Source organism: Arvicola amphibius, chromosome 2 (assembly GCF_903992535.2).
Source record: "Arvicola amphibius chromosome 2, mArvAmp1.2, whole genome shotgun sequence".
NCBI lineage: Eukaryota > Metazoa > Chordata > Mammalia > Rodentia > Cricetidae > Arvicola > Arvicola amphibius.
Genome location: NC_052048.2, coordinates 430,195 through 437,537, shown reverse-complemented (window position 1 = coordinate 437,537; position 7,343 = coordinate 430,195).

Genomic DNA, 7,343 nt, shown 5'->3' with positions numbered 1-7,343 from the left:
ACACCTTACCCCACAGCTACATCCACATTCTCATGGATCCGTCCCAGCCCCAATATCCACCAGAAACTCCCTAGCAAAGTAGAAGCCACTTCTGCCATAGATGCAGATAGGCCCTTTATGGGTTTCTGCTTCTACCTCTGACCCTAGAGGTCCAATCCCCCATTCGCATCCCCAGTTCTGCATTACAACACTTTCCACTAATGCACAAAGGATGCACACATTTTCAACTCTGCCTGATCCTTGAGATCAAGTCCTCCACTTCCAGCCGTAGTGTGCGTTAAAGCACCTGCTGCTGAGTAGGCATATGCCCTATATCGTGGTGCCATCTCAAAGAGATCTCACATATCTTTACCCCTCAACTCCCACCTCCGACTCCCTGATATGTCCCAGCTCATAAATCGCCAGGTCCTAACTGCCTGGGAACCCACAGCCCACTTCAACAGCGAAGGAGGTAGGAAGAATAGAAATATGAACATATATAAGCCTCTCACTCTGATCTTCAAGATCTAGTTCCCTGACTTTATCCAAAGATAGTCAGTGGAACACACAGGTCACTCCTGCCAGTGACGCTGTTGGATGAACACAGATAGTCCCTTCTATCTCTCCTCCTTGAGAGTCAAGGTGGGCCTCATTGACACATCTGCGGCAGGCTTCATGCCTTGGCCTCACTCTGACCATGATGCACCCGTGCCCCATCACCACATACGTCTCCCACATGACCTACCCCCTCCAAAACTCTGATTTGCCCCTGCCCCCCAATTGCCCAGGAACTCCCCGTGAAACCATATATCTCCCATGCCAGTTAAACAGGTGGAATGAATACACATATACAACTCCACCAATGAGCATGGAGAGCGAGTCACTGAGTTCCTGAATCCCGTTCACACATCTGCAAAAGCACATCTGCAAATGAGTCCCCACAGACATGTCCCATCCCCACAACACCCACACCCAACATATTGATTTATCCCCGGCCCCAAGGCAAGATCCTCTCTATCGCACATAAGCCACTCATCCCACTGATTCAAAGGAGACGACTGCGGATCTTCGGTTGTAACACTGATCCTCATGATCTGGTCCTCTGGGGTCATCCACTGATCTGCAGGAGAGTATCTGCTGCTAATTCCCTCTATCCAGCAGAACCCTCTCTCGTCTCCAGTAGATGCAATAGATCTGCATCTGCCACTTACCAACTCTGAGGCATTGATTACACACAGACCCCAATTGTAAGAGGAACTCGCTGGAGACCACAGGCCACTCCTGACAGTGAACCTGGTAGTACAATTACACATGACTGTCAATCTACATCATACCCGCCAGATTCTATTCCCCAGTTTAATGCACAGATCTGGAATAGACATCTGTTGCCGAGTTCCTCTATCCCCGCACCCTGTTGCCATCTCCAAGAGATGCCAGACACCTTACCCCACAGCTACATCCACATTCTCATGGATCCGTCCCAGCCCAAATATCCACCAGAAACTCCCTAGCAAAGTAGAAGCCACTTCTGCCATAGATGCAGATAGGCCCTTTATGGGTTTCTGCTTCTACCTCTGACCCTAGAGGTCCAATCCCCCATTCGCATCCCCAGTTCTGCATTACAACACTTTCCACTAATGCACAAAGGATGCACACATTTTCAACTCTGCCTGATCCTTGAGATCAAGTCCTCCACTTCCAGCCGTAGTGTGCGTTAAAGCACCTGCTGCTGAGTAGGCATATGCCCTATATCTTGGTGCCATCTCAAAGAGATCTCACATATCTTTACCCCTCAACTCCCACCTCCGACTCCCTGATATGTCCCAGCTCATAAATCGCCAGGTCCTAACTGCCTGGGAACCCACAGCCCACTTCAACAGCGAAGGAGGTAGGAAGAATAGAAATATGAACATATATAAGCCTCTCACTCTGATCTTCAAGATCTAGTTCCCTGACTTTATCCAAAGATAGTCAGTGGAACACACAGGTCACTCCTGCCAGTGACGCTGTTGGATGAACACAGATAGTCCCTTCTATCTCTCCTCCTTGAGAGTCAAGGTGGGCCTCATTGACACATCTGCGGCAGGCTTCATGCCTTGGCCTCACTCTGACCATGATGCACCCGTGCCCCATCACCACATACGTCTCCCACATGACCTACCCCCTCCAAAACTCTGATTTGCCCCTGCCCCCCAATTGCCCAGGAACTCCCCGTGAAACCATATATCTCCCATGCCAGTTAAACAGGTGGAATGAATACACATATACAACTCCACCAATGAGCATGGAGAGCGAGTCACTGAGTTCCTGAATCCCGTTCACACATCTGCAAAAGCACATCTGCAAATGAGTCCCCACAGACATGTCCCATCCCCACAACACCCACACCCAACATATTGATTTATCCCCGGCCCCAAGGCAAGATCCTCTCTATCGCACATAAGCCACTCATCCCACTGATTCAAAGGAGACGACTGCGGATCTTCGGTTGTAACACTGATCCTCATGATCTGGTCCTCTGGGGTCATCCACTGATCTGCAGGAGAGTATCTGCTGCTAATTCCCTCTATCCAGCAGAACCCTCTCTCGTCTCCAGTAGATGCAATAGATCTGCATCTGCCACTTACCAACTCTGAGGCATTGATTACACAGCAGACCCCAATTGTAAGAGGAACTCGCTGGAGACCACAGGCCACTCCTGACAGTGAACGTGGTAGTACAATTACACATGACTGTCAATCTACATCATACCCGCCAGATTCTATTCCCCAGTTTAATGCACAGATCTGGAATAGACATCTGTTGCCGAGTTCCTCTATCCCCGCACCCTGTTGCCATCTCCAAGAGATGCCAGACACCTTACCCCACAGCTACATCCACATTCTCATGGATCCGTCCCAGCCCCAATATCCACCAGAAACTCCCTAGCAAAGTAGAAGCCACTTCTGCCATAGATGCAGATAGGCCCTTTATGGGTTTCTGCTTCTACCTCTGACCCTAGAGGTCCAATCCCCCATTCGCATCCCCAGTTCTGCATTACAACACTTCCCATAGGATGCACACATTTTCAACTCTGCCTGATCCTTGAGATCAAGTCCTCCACTTCCAGCCGTAGTGTGCGTTAAAGCACCTGCTGCTGAGTAGGCATATGCCCTATATCGTGGTGCCATCTCAAAGAGATCTCACATATCTTTACCCCTCAACTCCCACCTCCGACTCCCTGATATGTCCCAGCTCATAAATCGCCAGGTCCTAACTGCCTGGGAACCCACAGCCCACTTCAACAGCGAAGGAGGTAGGAAGAATAGAAATATGAACATATATAAGCCTCTCACTCTGATCTTCAAGATCTAGTTCCCTGACTTTATCCAAAGATAGTCAGTGGAACACACAGGTCACTCCTGCCAGTGACGCTGTTGGATGAACACAGATAGTCCCTTCTATCTCTCCTCCTTGAGAGTCAAGGTGGGCCTCATTGACACATCTGCGGCAGGCTTCATGCCTTGGCCTCACTCTGACCATGATGCACCCGTGCCCCATCACCACATACGTCTCCCACATGACCTACCCCCTCCAAAACTCTGATTTGCCCCTGCCCCCCAATTGCCCAGGAACTCCCCGTGAAACCATATATCTCCCATGCCAGTTAAACAGGTGGAATGAATACACATATACAACTCCACCAATGAGCATGGAGAGCGAGTCACTGAGTTCCTGAATCCCGTTCACACATCTGCAAAAGCACATCTGCAAATGAGTCCCCACAGACATGTCCCATCCCCACAACACCCACACCCAACATATTGATTTATCCCCGGCCCCAAGGCAAGATCCTCTCTATCGCACATAAGCCACTCATCCCACTGATTCAAAGGAGACGACTGCGGATCTTCGGTTGTAACACTGATCCTCATGATCTGGTCCTCTGGGGTCATCCACTGATCTGCAGGAGAGTATCTGCTGCTAATTCCCTCTATCCAGCAGAACCCTCTCTCGTCTCCAGTAGATGCAATAGATCTGCATCTGCCACTTACCAACTCTGAGGCATTGATTACACACATACCCCAATTGTAAGAGGAACTCGCTGGAGACCACAGGCCACTCCTGACAGTGAACGTGGTAGTACAATTACACATGACTGTCAATCTACATCATACCCGCCAGATTCTATTCCCCAGTTTAATGCACAGATCTGGAATAGACATCTGTTGCCGAGTTCCTCTATCCCCGCACCCTGTTGCCATCTCCAAGAGATGCCAGACACCTTACCCCACAGCTACATCCACATTCTCATGGATCCGTCCCAGCCCCAATATCCACCAGAAACTCCCTAGCAAAGTAGAAGCCACTTCTGCCATAGATGCAGATAGGCCCTTTATGGGTTTCTGCTTCTACCTCTGACCCTAGAGGTCCAATCCCCCATTCGCATCCCCAGTTCTGCATTACAACACTTTCCACTAATGCACAAAGGATGCACACATTTTCAACTCTGCCTGATCCTTGAGATCAAGTCCTCCACTTCCAGCCGTAGTGTGCGTTAAAGCACCTGCTGCTGAGTAGGCATATGCCCTATATCGTGGTGCCATCTCAAAGAGATCTCACATATCTTTACCCCTCAACTCCCACCTCCGACTCCCTGATATGTCCCAGCTCATAAATCGCCAGGTCCTAACTGCCTGGGAACCCACAGCCCACTTCAACAGCGAAGGAGGTAGGAAGAATAGAAATATGAACATATATAAACCTCTCACTCTGATCTTCAAGATCTAGTTCCCTGACTTTATCCAAAGATAGTCAGTGGAACACACAGGTCACTCCTGCCAGTGACGCTGTTGGATGAACACAGATAGTCCCTTCTATCTCTCCTCCTTGAGAGTCAAGGTGGGCCTCATTGACACATCTGCGGCAGGCTTCATGCCTTGGCCTCACTCTGACCATGATGCACCCGTGCCCCATCACCACATACGTCTCCCACATGACCTACCCCCTCCAAAACTCTGATTTGCCCCTGCCCCCCAATTGCCCAGGAACTCCCCGTGAAACCATATATCTCCCATGCCAGTTAAACAGGTGGAATGAATACACATATACAACTCCACCAATGAGCATGGAGAGCGAGTCACTGAGTTCCTGAATCCCGTTCACACATCTGCAAAAGCACATCTGCAAATGAGTCCCCACAGACATGTCCCATCCCCACAACACCCACACCCAACATATTGATTTATCCCCGGCCCCAAGGCAAGATCCTCTCTATCGCACATAAGCCACTCATCCCACTGATTCAAAGGAGACGACTGCGGATCTTCGGTTGTAACACTGATCCTCATGATCTGGTCCTCTGGGGTCATCCACTGATCTGCAGGAGAGTATCTGCTGCTAATTCCCTCTATCCAGCAGAACCCTCTCTCGTCTCCAGTAGATGCAATAGATCTGCATCTGCCACTTACCAACTCTGAGGCATTGATTACACACAGACCCCAATTGTAAGAGGAACTCGCTGGAGACCACAGGCCACTCCTGACAGTGAAACTAGTAGTACAATTACACATGACTGTCAATCTACATCATACCCGCCAGATTCTATTCCCCAGTTTAATGCACAGATCTGGAATAGACATCTGTTGCCGAGTTCCTCTATCCCCGCACCCTGTTGCCATCTCCAAGAGATGCCAGACACCTTACCCCACAGCTACATCCACATTCTCATGGATCCGTCCCAGCCCCAATATCCACCAGAAACTCCCTAGCAAAGTAGAAGCCACTTCTGCCATAGATGCAGATAGGCCCTTTATGGGTTTCTGCTTCTACCTCTGACCCTAGAGGTCCAATCCCCCATTCGCATCCCCAGTTCTGCATTACAACACTTTCCACTGTAGCACAAAGGATGCACACATTTTCAACTCTGCCTGATCCTTGAGATCAAGTCCTCCACTTCCAGCCGTAGTGTGCGTTAAAGCACCTGCTGCTGAGTAGGCATATGCCCTATATCGTGGTGCCATCTCAAAGAGATCTCACATATCTTTACCCCTCAACTCCCACCTCCGACTCCCTGATATGTCCCAGCTCATAAATCGCCAGGTCCTAACTGCCTGGGAACCCACAGCCCACTTCAACAGCGAAGGAGGTAGGAAGAATAGAAATATGAACATATATAAGCCTCTCACTCTGATCTTCAAGATCTAGTTCCCTGACTTTATCCAAAGATAGTCAGTGGAACACACAGGTCACTCCTGCCAGTGACGCTGTTGGATGAACACAGATAGTCCCTTCTATCTCTCCTCCTTGAGAGTCAAGGTGGGCCTCATTGACACATCTGCGGCAGGCTTCATGCCTTGGCCTCACTCTGACCATGATGCACCCGTGCCCCATCACCACATACGTCTCCCACATGACCTACCCCCTCCAAAACTCTGATTTGCCCCTGCCCCCCAATTGCCCAGGAACTCCCCGTGAAACCATATATCTCCCATGCCAGTTAAACAGGTGGAATGAATACACATATACAACTCCACCAATGAGCATGGAGAGCGAGTCACTGAGTTCCTGAATCCCGTTCACACATCTGCAAAAGCACATCTGCAAATGAGTCCCCACAGACATGTCCCATCCCCACAACACCCACACCCAACATATTGATTTATCCCCGGCCCCAAGGCAAGATCCTCTCTATCGCACATAAGCCACTCATCCCACTGATTCAAAGGAGACGACTGCGGATCTTCGGTTGTAACACTGATCCTCATGATCTGGTCCTCTGGGGTCATCCACTGATCTGCAGGAGAGTATCTGCTGCTAATTCCCTCTATCCAGCAGAACCCTCTCTCGTCTCCAGTAGATGCAATAGATCTGCATCTGCCACTTACCAACTCTGAGGCATTGATTACACACAGACCCCAATTGTAAGAGGAACTCGCTGGAGACCACAGGCCACTCCTGACAGTGAACCTGGTAGTACAATTACACATGACTGTCAATCTACATCATACCCGCCAGATTCTATTCCCCAGTTTAATGCACAGATCTGGAATAGACATCTGTTGCCGAGTTCCTCTATCCCCGCACCCTGCTGCCATCTCCAAGAGATGTCAGACACCTTACCCCACAGCTACATCCACATTCTCATGGATCCGTCCCAGCCCCAATATCCACCAGAAACTCCCTAGCAAAGTAGAAGCCACTTCTGCCATAGATGCAGATAGGCCCTTTATGGGTTTCTGCTTCTACCTCTGACCCTAGAGGTCCAATCCCCCATTCGCATCCCCAGTTCTGCATTACAACACTTCCCATAGGATGCACACATTTTCAACTCTGCCTGATCCTTGAGATCAAGTCCTCCACTTCCAGCCGTAGTGTGCGTTAAA